At 39.8% G+C, this 19990-nt stretch overlaps 1 pseudogene; it reads left to right on the top strand.

Annotated features, from left to right (window-relative positions):
• Nucleotides 1-1136: 1136 nt before the first annotated feature.
• On the top strand, nt 1137-19037 carry LOC126647511 (coiled-coil domain-containing protein 125-like; annotated as a pseudogene).
• Nucleotides 19038-19990: the final 953 nt, after the last annotated feature.

The following is a 19990-nucleotide window of genomic DNA, read 5'->3' as shown; positions in this document are numbered from 1 at the left end:
TACCTTAAGTATTCTGTTCCATCTCAGAAGTACAGGCAATAAACCTATTTAGAATTACTGATAACTATCACATTTTTAAAATTCATTTTATCCATAGTTTGCATAGTTTGTCACAGCTTCTGATTTCTGAATAAGCATTAGCTAATCATTATAATTGCTTTGTGACGTAGGCAGGCAAGTAAACAAAATCAAAGAAAAAAACTTCATCCTGGGCCACAGAGGAAATTTGTGCCAGCATGAAAAGCTGATTGATTACTTTGGGAATTCACACAGTTTGAGAAAGAAAATAGGAAAATGAAGCATTTAACTCAAATAAACAGGAGTTGCATTTACATGTATTTTCTTTTTCTGTAGTAATTTGGTTTTTCTTTGATGTGGCCAGTACAGAAGAAAGTGGAAAAGGGACACACCAAGTACATACTGGGTCTGAAAAGAAAGTTTAACACATATAGCTAGAACACCACTGCAAGATGGTATGACTTTCTGTCATGGTTTTGCCCACCAGCCCATCCCTGGGGCTGAGGATGGTTTTGTCCAGGTGATTTCCAGACAAAAAAAACAATCAAAACTTTCAGTGATGCCTTTGCTAATTACATCTTTAAGAAAACGGAAAAGAAGGGTTGTGTCGCAGTTGAAATTAAGCAGCCATGTAGGAAAGGCGGCGGTGGGCCCTGAAGTGGGCCAAGGCCTCCTCCTCCCCCAGCGCTGGGCCAGGTGAGGGCAGGTGCGGCACTGAAGCCTCCCTTCTCTCTTGTGAGAGAGTGAAGAAAAAAAAACTTTAGAGAACTACTTGCTTGAACGAGAAACCACTGCAAAGAAATTCCAGTGAAGACATAAGGGACCTCCAAGTCAAAGTTGGCAGACGGAGGAGAGAGAAGAAAGTTCGAAGAGGGGAGAGCTGCTTTCTTCTCCCTTTCGCTCTCTGTTCCTTCAGCACGGAAAAGACTGAAAAGTAATCCCTGCCACTTGTAAAAGTTTGTTGGGGTGGAGAGACCCCCCATGAGGCTCACAGAGGAGCTTGTGGATGTACCAGAGATTTGTGACTTTGACAGAAAGAGAAAAGCCTTATGCTGGAGCAGAAGCGGCTCGGGTGAGGCAGAGTCCTGTTGAAGACTTTGTGACCCTTGAAGCGGACGATGTTTATGCCGGAGCGAGACGGCTCGGATAAGCTTGGGTTCTCAGTGAGAGATCCATGCTACTAGTCCTGAAGATTTGTGACCCTGAGAGAACCTACACTGGAGCAGAAAAACGGCTCGGGTAGGGATGTTGGGATCCATGTTGGGATCCATACTGCTTTTGAAGATTTATAACCCTGAAGGGATGAGGTTTACGCCGGAGCAGACGGCTCGGGTAAGCTTGGGATCTGAGTAAGGAATCTGTGCTAGACCATGTTGGAAAGGTCTATCAAGGACTGTTTTCCCATGGGGAGGGACCTCCATAGGGAAACAGGAGTAAACTCTTAAGCCATTATGCCCTGTGGAAGAAGATCCATAGTAAGCAAGTGACCCCTTGCAAGCCTATGGAAGAAAAGACCTTCAGGACCTGGGTAACCCCCAGCCTCCGGTCTTAACCCAGGAGGGGGGTAGGCCCAGCCCTGGAGGCTGACACAGAGAAGGAGGAAGAGTTCCAGCTGCGACGAGAGTGCTGCAAAGTTACTGGAGAGATAGACAGAGAGCTGGAACTCTGAGAATGGAAACAGAAACTGCTTCTCCTCCTTGGACTGATATAAAGGGGGGGGGGGGAAGTATTTTCTGTAAATACATAGTACCTTTTACTTAAGTAGAATTGTTGTAGATATAGTCTTTAGTTTTAACTTGTTAATAATAAATGTTCATACTTTTTTCCCCAGTCCAGTTTCTTTTGTCTGCATAAACTTTCTCTCAACTGATTAATAATTGTGTGGGGGGGTGTGAAAGCAAATTGACCCAGAGCAAAACCACAAAACTTTCAAAACAGGAAGGAGAGATGAGTAGAAATAAATCTATACTTTAGATAGCTACAGAATCCATTTGATTGTGGTAGGATTAATAGATAGTAGCTCAAAATCCTCTTCCATTAACTGGTTAGTAAGATAACTATAAAATCCAGTTCTAAAGTCAGATCTTATAAAACTTCTCATCACTGCTGCAAGTAGACTTTCCTTATTGAAAGCAGTAGTAGCAAAAACATTTCCTTTGACAATATTACACATGCATGGCCATTTAGTGCTTTCTTTGTTCAGTCTTTAGCATGTGAGAGATCTAGTCCACAACTGAATCTTGTAGGTCATAGCGCAATACAGAAAAGGCAGTCATCAGTCTTGCTTGACATGCATGCTGAGCAACTTTGTCTTGACATCATATGTTTTTGTTCTCATTAAACAACCTATTGTAAAAGTAAATTCACCAGTGCATGAGTACATGTGAAAAGGATAATTTTTAAGACTGCTTGAGAATTTAATTTCATGACTCATGCACATGTGAAAGGGTTCTGTAGGGTAAACCCCAGCCCTCACCTTTTGAATGTGCTAGAACAGGTCCCAGTGCCAGTTCATCATACAACACAAAGCTGATACACAAAACACAGTGTATGTTAAAACAGGGAGGAACCAGTCTAGATGTCAATGCAGAATCAGGCTTTTGATCACTGTGAAAAATATTTCTGTTTGCTCACCCTCCAGTATCCAGGAGTACTGGTTCCCAGTTGATTCTAGAACTGAGGAGCATATCTAGCCCAGGGTCCACCTCCTGCAGTAGCAGCTTAGAAGAATGTCTGAGCCTGGTCTGTATCCTTTACCCTCCTAATCCCTTCATTAAGTAACTGGACTAGGGGTGCTATAAGGTGCATCCCTGTCTGTTGCTTTAGTGTTCACTATCCAGGTATTTTTCTTATCAATAACCTAATAGGAAACCACAACCCAAAACACTAGTATGTTGCAAGGTATGGTTCTGCCATCCTAGGAGCCTGATATTATTGTTAGGCAAATTTCTGGGAATCTGAGGAAAGCAGTGTGAACACACAGAGAAGTCAGCAAGGATACCAAGGATATGGCTAAGAGAGGCACTTTTTTATTGTGACTCTGAGATCACAGAATCACAGAATGGGTAAGGTTGGAAGGAACCACAGTGGGTCATCTGGTCCAACCTCCTTGCTCAAGCAGGGTTACCCTGGAGGGCATTGCAAAGGATTGTGACCAAACAGTTCCTGAATATCTCCAGTGAGAGAGACTCCACAATTTCTCTGGGCAATCTGTTTGGTGCTCGGTCACCACATAACAAGAAGTTCTTGCTCATATTCAGGTGGAACTTCCTGTGCATCACTTTCTGCCAGTTGTCTCCTGCCCTATTGTTTGGCACTACCTAGAAGAGTCTTGCTCCTTCATCTTGGCACCCTCCCTTCAAATACTTATAGGCATTGTTGAGGTCCCCTCTCAGTCGTCTCTTCTTGAGGCTGAACAGGCCCAGCTTCCTCAGCCTTTCCTCACAGGACAGATGCTCCAGTCCCTAAATCATCTTTGTTGCTCTCCACTGGACTCCATCCAGGAGGAGTACAGAGGAGTCCAGAGCTGGACACAGTACTCCAGATGAGGCCTCCGCCAGCTCTTCTGCCCCTAGAAACAACTTACAAAATGTAGTAAAATGGCCAAACTAGCATCTGAAGTAATGATGGAGTGAGGCTTCTGGAGTCCATAGCACTGAACAGAAATTTTGTGGTGGAAGTAGTATTCAAGACTGCACATTGCTGCCTGTGGCATTCTCAGCATGGACAGGAGAGACCAAACAGGGTTGCTAGCCCATTGCCCCAGAACACAGATATGTTATCATTGTGGAGTTAGGGTTTTTAATGTAGAAGCATTAAAGCTATCTCTTTCATGTTGCTTAAATCCTTCTTAGTTTAGGAAAACAGGCTTCTCATAATTCAAAAATCGTTGTCAAATGGTTTCAAAAAAAACCCTAAAATCAGATGTTTAGTCATAGACATTTCATTTGTGAAAAAGTCACCTGCTGTAATGTCAGCTTTCCTCAGGCAGAGAGTCACTCTGCAGTACCAAGGCTCTGTCATCAGATGGCAATGCTTGTTTATGACAAGCTTGTTTATGCAGAACTAGAGCCTAGCAGATTTTTAGAGGTAGAAGCTGGTCTGGGCAGCCTCATGCGTGTTTCCCTTCAAAAGAAGCGGTGAAGCTCTTAGCATTGATGGTGACTAAGTAAACAGAGGAGAACTGAAAGGTTTGCTCTCTTCTATACCTGTGGAGAAGAGACTGATACTCTATTTCAAACCTACTGCTAATACAAAAACCATAATTTAAATTCTACTGGAAACAGTGTATTCATTACCCCAAGGTCTCTGCTCACACTCATCAAATACTTTACTCCCACATTTGCGTCAGTCCTCCTAGTTTGGTTGCTTCCATACAGTTTCTAGTGGTTTAGCAGTTCTGCATTTGACATTCCTAAGTACTGCTGTTGCAATAGCTTTGATTATTATTTTTAGTACGGTTCTTGTTTAGGATGAAGAGCATGATTTTGTAGCATAGAAGTAATTACTGACAGTGTACAGACAGAGAAATAAAACACAGTCCTTGCCTACACAGTCCACAGTCTGAGAATAAAAACAGGTAAATAAGGATGTCCCTGGTTTTACAGATGAGCTGCTGCTATACTTGTATGGACAGAACTTCTATTGCCATTCAAAACTTCACTGTCAGTTATTCACCTTTTCCTTTCTGCCTGTTTCAGTCCACTGTTGCTCTGTGAATGACGTTTTGCTAGTGTGTGCTGAATATAACACCTTCAGAAGAAAAAAAAAATTTTAAAAAAAGTAGGGGGAAAAAAAAGAAAAATAACTTGCAAGAATATAATATATTTGGTTGGAAATAATAATTTTCAGTTCTCAAATTGATTGAGGTTGCCGAGTAACACATTCCTAACTCTTCCAGCTTACAAAAAGAAAGGATGGCAGACTGTCCTCATTCATTCAGGCCTTCCTTCTGTTTGTAAGCCCAAATCACAGGTTCAGCCATTTACAGGCTGAATTAAAAATAAATAAATAAATAAATAAATATTTTAAAACTACTTAATTGAAATTAGTTAATTCTTTAAAATTTTGAATTAAAACCAATAAATGGGTCCCATGTGTGTTTTGTGACATGCAACCCTTATCAGACAGCAGAATTCAAAACATAGTGCTCTCAACTTTCACTGTGTGTTAACTGCAGAGGATCTGCAAAACTGCAAAGGACCAGCAAAACCAGGCACAGCTGGAAGTTGATTTAGTTTATTTTTGTAGAGTAAAGAAGATTCTTGCTTTTATCATGGCTAATAGGATTGCTTATTCATGCCACAAATACAGGCCTAAGTAGAGGATTATACATGTATTTTATTCATTATAGATGTAAAACCTTCATAGTGCTCAAGGTGAACCAGATGGTTTAGAGCAGAGGTCTCTGAACTTGTTTTTCATTGTGCAGCCATACAAGTGAAAAATTCTTGAATATGCACTCCAGTATAAGTATGCTTATTTATAAATTACATACATGGAACACTACACTAATGTTAGGTATACCAATAAAATATAAACAAAATAGAAATTTTTTAAAAGTATGGCATAAATATAAGCAATATTTTAAAATTTTATTTTATTATTTATTAGTAGAAATATACTTCCTCCACTCCAGTGGATTGCCTTGGGTACCCCCTGGGGTACAGGAACCCCAGTTTGGAGGCAACTGCTCTACAGAGCAAAGCTGTGAGGTCTAACATCCACTGTCTCATATCCAAAAGGATACTTCTGTTCTGATTAACACAGGTTGTGAGGTGTTTCTCCGTATCCATTTAACATGCTTTATGTATGTGGGTGGCTGCAAGGAAAAGATGTTTATAGGTGAACAGGACTTAAAGAGCTATTTCAAGACTGGCACCTAAAGATTATTAAGATCCTGGGATCTCACGCATCAGACAGCAGAGGTTTCGAGCGACTAAAAAGATATATGTTTATGATGTATTTGTTCATTAAACCAGTTTCATGCAAGTGTTTCTTTATGGCATTTTGGGGAATGCTTCAATTTGAAATTTGACATATAAGTGCTTTTAGAAACAAAAAAAAATTAATTAAATTAACTTAGATACTGAGAAGAAAAAAGTGAAAAGGCAAGGGTTGAGGACAAAGAAGCAGAATAGCAAGAAAAGAGGAAAAATATTATTGTAGCAATTTAGAACAGGAAGCGCTGAAATATACTGGTAATTTCTCTAGTCCTAATGGTGTCTTATAAAATATTTTTTTTACAACCCTACATGAGAACTTTATTTTCCTGATTTTATATAACAATTTTATGTAATACATTCTTCAGCTCCTAAACTTGAAAACTTTAATATTTAACCATAATTTATCACGCTATACTGTACTCCTTAACTCTTCTCATTCTTTGTCATGCAGAAACAATCTTCCATAGAAAATGTTTCCCTGGGGTCAAATTCTAGTTACCAACAAAAATCATTAAGTGGATCTTTTAAACAGGAAGTTTCAGCATCCAAGGCAAAAGATGTGAAGTTTCCAATCCTACTTCAACTCAGCCAGATCTCATGTTAACATTTATGCACTGACTCCTGAAAGCCCCACATATAAAACTATCTGTGGGATTTCTGCTATCATCTGTCACAGCTCTGTATAGGAACTTTTTTGGTTTAGTCTAGCTGAACACTAGAACTCCTGTGAGACATAGCAGCACTCACATGTCAGATTGTAACAGAGTTAAGTGACAGACAGACTTCTTGCCCTCCTGCTTTCTTCTTCGAGACAAAAGTTGCAAACGAGCCATAGACTGCAGTGGCAATGAAAAACTCTACTGATTGCTTTTTTGGCAGCTTTCAGGTCTCTGAATGCTTAATGATATATTTAAAGTAAAATAAACCCTGTTCTCATATTTAGGCTATTTTTTTTCTTTCACTGATTCAGCTTTTTCTTGCCTACAATCCAAAACAAGTAGCTTTGGGCCTGGAAAAAGCCTGTGTTGTTCCACCTTTTTTTTTTTTTCTCCACCAATAATCTCTTCATTTCCAACTAATATCATGTATTTAATTCACTTTTTTACATTACCATTAGTGCCAGGGAATGCAAATTCAGCACACAAAGGCCTATCTGAATAAGTACAGAATTTGTGAGTGGGCATGAGCTATGGTTATTTTGCTTAACACAAACGAATTTTGCTGCAGGTATACCCTGCTGGTAGAGATTATATCCTCTACTGGAAGTTAAATTATCAGCAAATGTGTGTGCCCTGATTTTATGTTAATTACACAAATATTTCGCAAGTGTATTCTTGCTTCCCACTGAAAAGATTTTTATACAGAAGGTGATTCAAATTCCATCAGCATGGCTGTACACTGATCTAAAAAGACAAACATTAGATTATGTACCAGATGTATCCAATTATGGGCCCTGGTGTAAAGGGATACCTAAGGCAAAGTACTTTCCCAGTTAGAATTTAATACTTAAAAGGACTCTGCCTGAGTGATCAGATTCAATTGCCTCACAGCTACACACCACATATATCAGTTATAAAATGCAGAACCATCCTTAAATACCTGCTCTGACACCAACCTTCATCACATGCTCATTTCTAGCTTTCAACAGAAAGATGAAGTTGGCAACTGGCATAGATGTGCCATCTGATGCAGCAGCAGAGGTCTGGGGAGGCAAAAACACTCTCCTGGCCTCACAGTATAGACCATTGCCTGTACTGTGGAGAAGGACAACACAGCCCACTTGATTCCCACTGGGACATGGATAGCAGTGAAAAGAATGGATGGGAGAAAGATAAAAAATCCAAACATAATGTCACCTGACTGAACATAGAAAATTCAGGAACTTAAATATAACAGAGACATCAGTTTCACTAATTCCCTCACATATTGAAAAATGTATCTCATGAAGTCACTAAGCAGTGGAAAAATAGAGGGGCAGGATGTGCTTTGACATGCCAAGGTTGGATATGAATCCAACCCACCATTAACTTCAGTGTTTGCAATGATTTGCTGCTGACAACAATGTACATTCAGGGGATTGCAAGATAAGGAATCTTGTCATTCTGATCTTGTGCTGCTTGTCAGCTTCATTCTTCACCTTTGTTCAAGTTCCTATGTCATTAAAGCCAACAGAAATTATGAGAGGAAACACATCAGGAAAAGTTCTCTGTACCTTTCCAAGTGACTTTTTTCTTCTTTGTATGGGGAGAAAAGAGTAGACCTTCAAAAGTTCAAGGTGTTGTCCAGTTCTAGAGGAGACAGATCTTTTTTTCTGCTAGAGGAATATGGAGGTGCTCATCAGAGAAATGTGAACTCAGAGAAGGATATCTGTTAAATGTTACAGGGAACTCCACAAAACTCAGTTTTGAATTTTGTTTGCAGATGGAAAGGTTTGAAATGTTCTTTTTTAAAGTAATTTATTAAATTCACTTCCATTAATGAAACAATTATCCCACAGATATCTGTGGTGTTTGTTTTACAAAAAAAATCCAGTGTACAGGAAAGATAAAGGGAAGAAAGAAATAAGGAGATTATTAGTGTCTTTGTTCATGGAAAGAAGACAGATGAAAAAATAAATATATGTTATGGCAATAAAGAACAAGCAAACACGTCAATTTTGAGTTATTATGACAACCACTAGTTTTGTGAATATATCTGTGTTATGACACGTGGGTGATCCCATGAAGAACTACTGGTAAAATGACAAGTTCTCAGTAATTTGATAGTTGTCACTTGCTAATATAAGAGCAACAAAACAAATTCACCACAGATGTAAGCAGACATTCGGAGCTATAAAGCTGAGTTTTTCAGAGCTGTGCTTTACTGTATAGGGCTTAATTTGGACACAACTAAGTGGCTATAATTATTTCTGAAATAAATACGTAGAATATTTGCATAAGCTAAACCTGATTTTGAGGCTTTGGTCTCTTATTTTCTTACAATACTTGCAGTAGAGTAACACTGCTTTACTGAAAAAGACATATTATTTTAATTTATTTGTTTATATCTTCACTCTTACAGCAATTAAAACCAGTTCAATACTGGTATTATAGTCACATAGCATATGTGAGCTTTCTGTCCCCTTGAAAGGTAAAAATCTAGAAACAGGTGGAAAAGCACTGTCTTCCTGTAGTTTGAGTCACAGCATGACGCTGCAATATAAACATTTAGTAATAAATTAGAAGTTTCGGAGTTGCCATGACTGCTATTGCCTTTATCCAGCAGGCAGCACAGGATCTTTAGCTATTAATACATACCCAGGGCACAGTACTGCTGTTTGGCTTTATGTGGATTGCTATTCAAGTTAACACTTAGCTAAAGCATTACAGATGAAGATAATTTGCTCTCCCAATATTAATATTTTAGAGTACATTAGTTATCTCATTATTAGATAACATGATTTTTAGTGCACAGTTCTAATAGTTTAATCGATGTTGTAAACCAGCTTGAGTTATTTAGGATTTGTAGGTCTTGAGCTGTACTTGATTGTATTTACTATAAATGTACATACTTATATACAGATTTAAAAGTGCTATTAATTGTGTGTATGTGTGTGTGTGTGTGTGATATAAACGTGGTTTCTATACATAGGGAATTAACTTTTAAATAGAGAAGGATGAGACATTAATTTAACAAACATTTTGATATAATAATTTCATCACAAATGTAATGTCAGTGAATCTATGATTAGCATGTGAAAATTAAACCTTGAATGACCTACACCATGACCCTCAATAAATTAAATTATCAGCATTGCCTTGCTTCATTCTGTATTTTATTTATCTCAAATAAAATATGATCTTTTGTACCTTTTTCCTTTTTCTTAGATTTTTTTTTCCTACATCCTTAGGCCACTTAGTTTAATAAAACTACTTAATTATTCTGCCATCTTCAAGTCAAAATGTTGTTTCTTGCTTTTACATCAAGGTAGATTTTCCTAAAATATTAAATTTTACTTGCATTTCCAGAACAGCAGAGGCTCAAGGACTTATCAAGGTTCATTTTCTCAAAGATTTAAAATGTAATGTGCTACTGCAGGTTTGTTTCTTTCCACAGGAAATAAATATTTTGCAATCGGAAACTAAATTTGATCAGGATAGATTTAAAAACGTTGAAGAAACATGGACAGAAAAATATGACAGGTATTTTATTTGCACTGTGTTTCTTTGAGTATTTGTTTTCATTTTTAATTGCACTGAATTCTGTGCGTTGTCTTTTTTTGTGTTCCAAACTTGTTTCATTAGGTTTTCTGGGGGATTTGTGCTTTCCTAATTCTCTTCCAAATTTTGGAAGATTTATTTCATTTTCATGCTAGTCACATTTATACTTTTCAGTTAAAACCACTAAAATTGTTATCTTGAATCTTTAGCATGTCTATAGGCTGGCTTTGCCAGCCTGAGCTTTCATTTCCATCCCATTACATCAGACAGATGGAGACAGATAATCCTTATTTACCTTAAATGTAAATGAACATAGAAAATAAGGGGGGGGGGGGTGGTCTTGTGCACATGGAAATATAATTTCCTGGTTAATCATTGCTTTATTTTCTTGCACTGTTGATTGGAGCGTAAGTACAGGTAAAATTGAAGGATTTTGAGAGAGGTTGATCAACTGGTTCTTTGTTTAAATAAGAGTCACTCTGGGTGAACAACAGGTCTGGTTGGGCAAGAATGTGCCAGAGGCACAAAACTAATAATGTATAACAAACCTTGAAAGTGTGACCACCAGACTCCCATTTTAAAATGTAGAAATTATATCTCTGAAGTCTCACCATCCAAGTTGTTATTGTTATTATTTTTTTTGTTATTGATGACGTTGTTATTATTCAGTATAGATTTTTATTTAAAATTTTTCAACTTTGAATCCGAGAATAAGCCCAAAGTTTACAAACTTTTCTATGGTTGACTTAGTTACACTTGTGAAGGCATACCTTCTGAGAAAGCCTTTGGCTTTCCTGACTGAGGAGTTGTCATAGTTCCGATTTTAGCAAGGATTTTTTCTTCCCCTTCCCCCTGCCATGTGTGCCCTGTGTATAGGCCATCAGGTAGCTGTCAGGTGGACAAAAGAATCCACCGGTCCACTAATGGCTGAGAGATCGGTCTCCTAGGAAACGGGCAGGTGAAGGAGCTAAAGTCTACTTTTTACTCTCATCTCTGGGGCAAGGGGGGAAGGGGGAGGGGCAGGAGGAATTTTGGTGGGCTGTGGGGTGTGGCTGGGGTTGGTGTGTGTGGCTAGGGCTGGGGATGGCAGGACACATCAACAGAGGAGAAGCTCGCTGCTGTCTCTTTTTGCCCTGACCCATTGCCAGCTGCAGTTTTTGCCTGAACTGAAGATTGTGAGTTTTCTTCCAATGGGAGAACTTTCTGTTTTATTGCTGGTTTTTTGTTATTTTATTTCCTTCCCAGTGTGGGAAGGGAAGGGGAATCGAGTTTTTTTTGTTGTTGTTTTTTTTCCCGACATATCCTGGAGGGTGTTGCTTTCCCCCATTCCACGTGGCAGTAACCAGGGATCTCACAGCGCCGCCTGGTGACCGGCATAGGACATTACAGGTTCTGCACCTTCAGTGACCCAACAGCACCACCTGGTGAATGGTACAGGACATTACAAGTTTTGCATCTCCAGTGACCCGACGGCGCCCCCTGCTGACTGTGATTGGAACTGCACCAAGGGGCACAAAAATTGAACTGTTTATTTTTCCTTTTGCCAGTTTATCAGTTTTGTTCTTGAAGGGGATTATTGGTGGGTATAGGAGTATTGCTTGGTTGTTTTACTTGTGGTTTTTTCGTGTTTCTGTTAATACACACATACCTTTTAATAAAAGGCTGTTATTTTCCCTTTTCCATAATTTGTTTTTCTTCAATTGGAGCCTCTTAATTTTGGATTTATAATTGCTTAGAAAGAGAAGTTTGGGTCTTTTCTCCTAACTCATCCTCGGCAAAAGACCCTTGTCTCATTTAAATGAGGACAGGAGTTTTCAAGTGTAGCTGCAGTTTGGAACAACAAAACTGGTGTTGACTGTTGAAAGATAGAGACATAATGACAGAAAACCAAAAGCCAGTGGCTAAGCCTTTTTTACAAAATGGTTTTCTCATATCTGAGACAGCAGGATGAGAACAATGTGTATTTACCTTTGTTTTTTCAAATGAAATAATCCAGACTATTTATTTTTGAACAAAACTATGCATTTACAGTAGGTTGCATTTATTGACAGTAGAGGAGATGGATGAAATAAATTGTCATTATCATCATGACTGGGCTTTGTGAATGAAGATTTGAGAAGGACTCTACCTGCACTTGCTGCAAGTGTGCTGATGGCTAAAAAGGCCAATAAGAGATAGACAATTCCGGTTGCAGAAGGCACAACAGGAAGACTCCTTAGGCAGTACTGGCAAGACATGGTTCTTTCTGCATTGTCTTTTCTCCTCAAGAATGATTCTACATGTGTTCTCAAAAGAAGCAACAGTGTTATAAATAGAGTATTTCCATGTCTCCCAATTGGAGGCCAAAGTAGACCAATGGTGGTGATCAATATGGCCAAGGCTAAGGGATTGTTTCAGGCAGTCCTTGTATCTCCTCTTCGGGGCTCCTCTCTTGCGGCAGCCAGTGGCAAGTTCCCCATAGAGAACGATCTTAGGGAGGCAGTAGTCCTTCATCCTGGAGACGTGCCCTGCCCAGCACAGCTGTGTTCTCAGCAGCATGGCCTCAATGCTTGTAACCTGTTCAAGAACTGCCGGTTCAAGAACAGATGCAACAGTCATAGTACAGTGGATGTTTAGGATTTATGATGGTTCTGACCTGGCTCCCTGCCAAATGCCCAAACTCACAGTAACAACCCCTCCCGCCTCCCTTCTTCTCTTAGGGTAAAGGAAAAAAACTACAAAAATTGAAGAGCCTGAAATGAATCTAGTTATATAAAAATATAATTTTTTTACATATATTACAGTTATATGCAATTAAAATTCTATGTACACAGTGAAGGGAATCTAAACACCCCCCTCGAAGGGAAAGGGGGAAAAGGGACAAAGAACAGATATACACAATCAAACACAGGAACTAGCAAAATAAAGAACTAGCAAAACAAATCTCACCATGTCCCTCAGAAAAACAAGATCACCAGACATGGTCAGTACTCTCCAATCTCCCATGTGGAAGACAAGTGGTCGCTGCAGGCCTCAGGCTCTCGATAAGCAAGACCAACACAAGGACCTCCTAGACCTCACCAGAAGAGAAGAGAGTAAGGTCTCTAATCTTTCACTTATTTATACCCTGGTTTATGTGAAAATAGTATGGAATACTGGGTACACCACTTTCTTGGTTATGAGCTGGTTACCAGGAAAGCCTAGACCAAAACCATCACAGCATTGTACGGAGGCAGCGCTGATGGAAGTGTTTGAAGAGTCGCAAGTGGTGGCTGTAAATGACCCATGATTCAGACCCATATAAAAGAACAGACAAAACAATGGCTCTGTTAACTCTGATCTTTGTACTTTTTTTCAGTTGTTTATTACACCAAGCTCTCCTATGGAGTTTTCTGAAAGCTCCATATGCCTTTGCTAACCTGTTGTCTATCTCTTTGTCAATTTTACCATCCAAGGAGATGATGCTTCCCAAATAATTAAACAGCTGGATTGACTTGAGCTCTGATTTGACAATGATGATATGGGGATGATGAAAGACTTCCTGAGGTGCAGGTTAGTAGAAAACATCTGTTTTCTTCAAGCTGACTTCCAGCCCAAAAAGCTCAGCAACCTCCATACAGCAGGTGAAAACTGGCAAGGCAGCTGGAGTTGATGGAATTCCATCTGAAGTCTGGAAACATGCAGGCCAAGCACTCAATGCTAAATTTCACAAGTTTGTGGTGCGCTGTTGGGAACTAGGTGAATTACCATCAGATCTTCGTGATGCAGTCATCATCACTCTGTATAAGAAGAAAGGAGATAAATCAGACTGTTCAAATTACTGAGGGGTTACTTTGCTCTCTGTTGCTGGTAAAATCCTTACAAGAATTCTTTTGAACAGATTAATACCCTCTATCACAGAAGACCTTCTACCTGAAAGCCAGTGTGGCTTCAGAGCTAATAGGAGCACCCCAGACATGATATTTGTTCTCAAATACGTTGTACTGCTTTCGTATTTAGGTCTTCAGATTGCCACTGCTCTGTTCAAGAGGGAAATGCTAAAATACTTCATGGAAAAAAGCATTATCAGTGTATATTGTATCTGCTCAGGTTGCCAGTCCTGTAGGCACAGCTGTTCTTGAAAACAGGGTTCAGACTGCAGGAAGTTTACAGACCAGAGCTGAGCTGTCACATGTCCAGTATCAGTTTGGTTCTTTCAAGAAGTAGGATATTTCTAGCAAGTGTTTCAGAGGTTCATAATTATCAATTTCTTTGAGTTTCCAATGGGAATAGGGCACCTAAACTCACCTCTTGTTAAAACTCTGAAGCTGTTGGTAACGTTGACTTACACGAATGATTTTTTTTCTCATTCCCTTGAACACACTTGGATTAAATTGGCTGTGTGAGGGTGTGGTTTCATGAACAAGATGAGCCTGTTTGAATAGCCTGTGGTACCCAAGAAACCTAAGTGTGAGTGTGTAGATTCCTGGTTTTGCTCCCTCATCTGCACCTGGATAACATGAGGTGAGCACATTACACACACTGGTGTAACAACCTGCTCTATTAGCCTGGCTCTGGAGGACTGCCAGGGTGCTTTTTGGCCTCTGGTTACCATACTTACTTCTAACAACATATTACAGATTGCTGGTACAAATATTCTTGTGGGAAACTATTATCATTTTATCCTTAAAAAAATTTACAAGTGAGAAAACTACTGGAACAATTCTCTACAGATAAAAACTTCTCAAAACAAATAGCTCCTTTTGCTTTTGATTTTTTTTTTCTTCCATCTTTTCAGTAATTGTAATCTTATTTTGCAGAAATATTAGAAATGATGTTTAATAGGATGGGAGTTTTAAACTATTTGAGTGCCCATTTTAAAACTTTTTTTTTACAAGATAATAAAGCCTTTTTTTAACTTCTGCAGGATATACTGTGAAAATACAGCTTTTAAGGAAGAATTGAAATTGAGGACAGAAGAAGTTAAAACACCTAAAGCTGAAAATGCAAGTAATCCACCAACAGCTGTTCCTCTTGATGTACTGTTTCTCAGGAGCAATTAATGATTTAGCTATGAAGGCAGCTTCTTGTGGGGATGTGTTTTTACTGGCAGCTGATATCAGTGGATATGCAGAATCCCTTCTTAAACTGGAAAGGAGAGTCAGAGGGCTCAAGTCCCTTTCCCTTATTTTTGCCTCTGAAAAAGCTTTAAAATAGTTGATTTATATAATTATTTCCCAATGTTCTAAAAGAGCAACTGGCTGACTTGCAAGTGTACAAAGAGATGAGAACTCAGACCTGAGGCACAGTAATATGTGAAAAGGTGCCTAAGTGGATCATTACTTCTGGAAAACACAGAAGGAAAAACAACAGGAATATAATTTTCTACTTTGTCTCATCATGTTCCCAAATGCTTGAACTATAGAATGGCTTCCTTTGAGTGCAGTTAAACTCAGAAATTAAGAAATCAGAACAGCAAATTTTTGTTATCTCTTTCTTTGATTTATTTCATAGTCCTGAATCAGCAGTGCTTGGAATTCCTTACAATGCTCAACGTGAAACAACAGAAAGTTGTTCAGGAGAACATATCATTGAATAAAAGCGACATTACTGTTTTTACAGGTCTTGAAGTAAGTATGGTTTATGTGTTTTTTAAATTGACTGGGTCAGAGATATGTTTGTATTCAAAACATATAGAGAAAATTTTCTTACTTGTTTTGTATCTCTTTCTTTGGAGCCATTTTTAGCTAATTAGAACATGCCTTTGCATACCTGTTAATCAGTTTTCTGCTTTGTGGTTTGCCTTGCAAAGAAAGAGACAGAAGGAACATCAAGCAAATTTCACAAGCCATGATGCTTGTTTTTTTAATTCCTGACATGTAAACCCCAATTCCTCATGCTTTACTTTACTGAGCACAAAAATATCCTAGTGAGGCCTGTGGACAGTAGCATACCCAGGCTGTTAAGTTTTGCCTGAAAAACATTGTGAGCCAGATGCCATCACCCAGATCTCTTGCCCCTTTGCTGTCCCTGACTCTGACCCTCCTTGTGTGGTGGTTTTGGTGGTGCAGTGGGATGTTTGTGGGGTGTTTAACTGGTGGCTTGTTTTGGGTTTTCAGCTGGTAATTCTCAGGGCCTGAACCTGCAGCACATCCAAAGGGCAGCTGTGTCCCTGTGCCAAGGTGGCACACTCAGAAGCACTTCCTTCATCTCAAGCAAGAGGTAACGAGGCTTGGCAGGCTGAAAGCAGGGGTTGAAGTACTCGTGTGTGGGGTCTGGTTACACCAGGTGCTGCAAAGCATCCTGGGAGTTGTAGTTCTAAGTACTCTGTCACACATGCTCTGTTGAATGCTTGTATGGGATTGGCTTAAGTTACCTGTGTGACGTGGCAGCATTTGAAACTGCTATATAAGCTGGGACTCCTTGAATAAACTCGCTCTCTTGTTACACACCACGTTGGTGTCGCTATGGTCCCCATGGGACTTATTATTTATTATATTAATAACTGCTACACTCGTGCTCAAACCCAAACAAGCCCAGAAACACTCAGCCAGCACTAACACAAACCTGGGTGTTTTAAAGCCAGAAGGGATATCACAAATATGTAAAGTTTGTGATGTTTGTGCATTGGGTCTGGTTGAGCTGGAGTTCATTTCCCCATAATAGCCCTCACAGTGCTGTGCTCTGCATTGGTCTCTAGAAGGGTGTTGATAACACACCGGTGTTTTGGCTGCTGCTGAGCACAGCACCAGCACTGTAACATTCCTTCCTCAATTGAGGGCAAGATCCTGGGAGGGCACCCCAGCGGGCCAGCTGGCCCAAACTGACTGGGGGATATTCCATACCATATGACATCAGCTCAGATACTATCCCCAACATAGGTTCTATTGTATTTGCTCCTTTTCCCCCCTCAATCTCTTCTGCATGTGCAGAGACAGAGATAAATACACAGAGAGGACTGTATGTTTTGATGGCCAGTGGTTTGTGCATATGTACAGTAAGGACTTAATACACATGTCAAAATATATTTTCTAAACATGTCAGGAAAACTCTTCATCTGGTTCCTACCACTTCCTTGATTATATTTATTTTACAAGCTGTCTGGATCTTGATATACATTTTAAATCTGCTTTTGCTTCGAAGTTGCTCAAAGTACTTTAAATTTTCCCTCAATTAAAAGCAGACTGAAAATCCAAATACAAGTAAGGATTAAGTGTTTCTCATAGCAGCTGTCTTCAGAATTGCCTTTGAGCAGCAGATGATGCAGAGGAAGGACCAGGCCCTGAGACTTGCTGAGAGAACAAAGATGAAGAAGAAAACTAAATTTGAGAACTGGAGATGTCTGAGGGGCACTGGTACCTGGGCAAGCCAAGGGTCTGGAAAAGGAGGGAGTATGTGGCTTGAGCGCCTTCTTACTGTGTGAAATGTGTGCCTGTGGCTCAGCTGCTGACTGGGATTTTATGAAGAGTCAAGAAACAAAAAAGCTATGTCAAAGCTGTGAATACACAGTGTAATATCAAACAGTGTGTATTGTAATTGAAGAATTTCTGCCATGAGTTTCACATGTGAAATGCAGAGTGTGTGTGTGTGTAAATGGAATATACAGGTCCTGTAGGACACTGGAGCACCCCGTCCAGGCCTTTACTGTACTCTTTTTAAAATTAGACATGCATGAACAATACCATCTGACTGAAAACATGCTGGAAGAAATAAGCTGTTACATGGGATGTCAATAAAATTCTCGATATTAAAGATGTTTGCTATAACAACAGCAGAGAAAAGACAAGAACTGGCCATTTTGAATGTCATGAGCAGCTTATGTGCTGGGTGTTTTTCTTTGCAAATGAGCTCTAGGAAAGAATTAGGGAAGCAGGAGAAATGCAAAAATATATAAAATACAGATAAATATAGAGATACTACAATTTTTTAGCCTGGATGGGGCATTGAGCAGCCTGGTCTAGGGGAAGGGGGGGGACTGGATGAACTTTAAGGTTTGTGGGGAATTTTTGGGGGTTTTTTGTTGTTGTTGTTGATGGAGGGGTTGTTGTTATTTTGGATTTTTTTTAAAAACATGTCTAGCTTTTTATTTTACTTTTTATTATTATTCTGACACTTAATATGTAACACAGTTACAAAGCCATCAATAAAAGAGGAAGAATTCAAATCTGTAAAATGGACAAATTTTAATAATCCTTTTATTCTTTAAAAAAAGGGATAAAGAGAAGTATTTAAGTTCTTATGTCCTGGTCAAAACCGTCACAGAATTTAGGAATGGGACATCAGGATATATTTGTGTTGGTAATTGACCTGGAGCTGCCAGGATTAGAAGTTTGGTGGGTCCCCCAGATTCTTTGAGCACTCTTGGGATGTGGTACTACAAGAGCAAACACCCTGACTTCCTCTATAGCAACATCATTGCTTTCAAGCTCTGTAACTTGGTGCATACACCCTATAATTTTAACGTATTTTAATATTTTTAGAAATCTTACAAATTACCTGCGTCGGAGAATCTTTGGTTTTTTTCAGGCTACTTACTCTTTAAAAACTAATTACCATGAATTCCACAGCTGTACTTTTGTTTTCCTTGGAGCCTGTCAAGTTACAAGGGAAGGAGAACAATCTGGGTCAAAAGCTGTCCAGCCTACTCTCATAGGGTGGGGCCTGCAGGAGGGTCGAGGAGCTGGACAATCCCCTCAAGATCCTGAAGATGTTGATAGATTTATTCAGTATTTTGTTCATCATGAACCCTTGGGGTAGCACACTCGGCTGCTGGTTTACAAACAGTGCCTTGTTCTGAGCTGATGAATGTCTTTCTCTGCTTTCTGTGTTAAACAACCCCCAGGTGAATGACAAGGAGTCGTCCCTGGCCCGTCAGAGGAAGGTCAGCTACATGTTGGCACATGTCAGTGGAAGGTGAAGGAGGATGTTTTGGGACAGGATGAAGGGAAGGGGCTGTCAGGCTCTGCTCACACTTGCTGCCACAGCCCCCCTTCCCAGAACAGTGTCCCCTCAGTTCCTAGCACGGAAACACACTGAAATCCAGCAAAACCCCTGTGAAAGTTGCTGTCCAGGCCCTTGGGTGTTTTTAGGGGGACAGTGGGACCATGTAGCCACACTTAGGAGCAGGTGGATTTTGTAAAAAAGAAACACTTTGTGGAAACACCAGAAGCTGCCCTGTGATTGCATCACTGCTGTGATGCCCCCTGAGAGGGGCAGGGGTGGTCAATTTAATGGTGATTTAAAACTGGATGGAGCATCTGTGGGTTGCTTGAGCCCTCCCCTGCCCCCGCATGGTGACAGAGCGAGAGTGGTGTCACTGTAGGGTGGGGATGTGCTGTCATGAGGGCCACGGGGGCTGACAGAGCAAGAGAGACGATTGTGCCTAAACACAGACAGTCAGGTTTAGAAATGAGACATTGTTTATTCTGCGCAGGGTGGAAGGTGGATGTTTCCACAAATCCAGTACACCTACTGTCAAAAGCTTTCACTGTTTATACACTTCAGCAAACAAAGGTGTTAACGTCAATTGGCTACAAGTCACATAGTTCTCCTATTAATTACTGAATCACAGACTCAATTAGATTAGAAAAAGACCTCTGAGATCACCAAGTCCAACCTAAGACCCAGCACAACCTTGTCAACAGACCATAGCACTGAGTGCCACATCCAGTCTCTTCTTAAACATTTCCAGGGACAGTGACCCCATCACCTCTCTGTGCAGCCCATTACAACGCCCAACCACTCTTTCTTTATATATATATTTTATGTTCTGTTGGGTTTATAATCTATTGCTTCTCATGCTAATTGATCCCACGCTCAGTCATTCTCTTCCTTTGGGTTGGGGGATTTCTGGGTTTGGTGGTCACACAC

This window comes from Myiozetetes cayanensis, unplaced genomic scaffold (assembly GCF_022539395.1).
Source record: "Myiozetetes cayanensis isolate MyiCay16 unplaced genomic scaffold, myiCay2020 scf4, whole genome shotgun sequence".
In the NCBI taxonomy this organism is placed as follows: Eukaryota; Metazoa; Chordata; class Aves; order Passeriformes; family Tyrannidae; genus Myiozetetes; species Myiozetetes cayanensis.
This window is presented reverse-complemented; position numbering and strand designations above follow the sequence as displayed.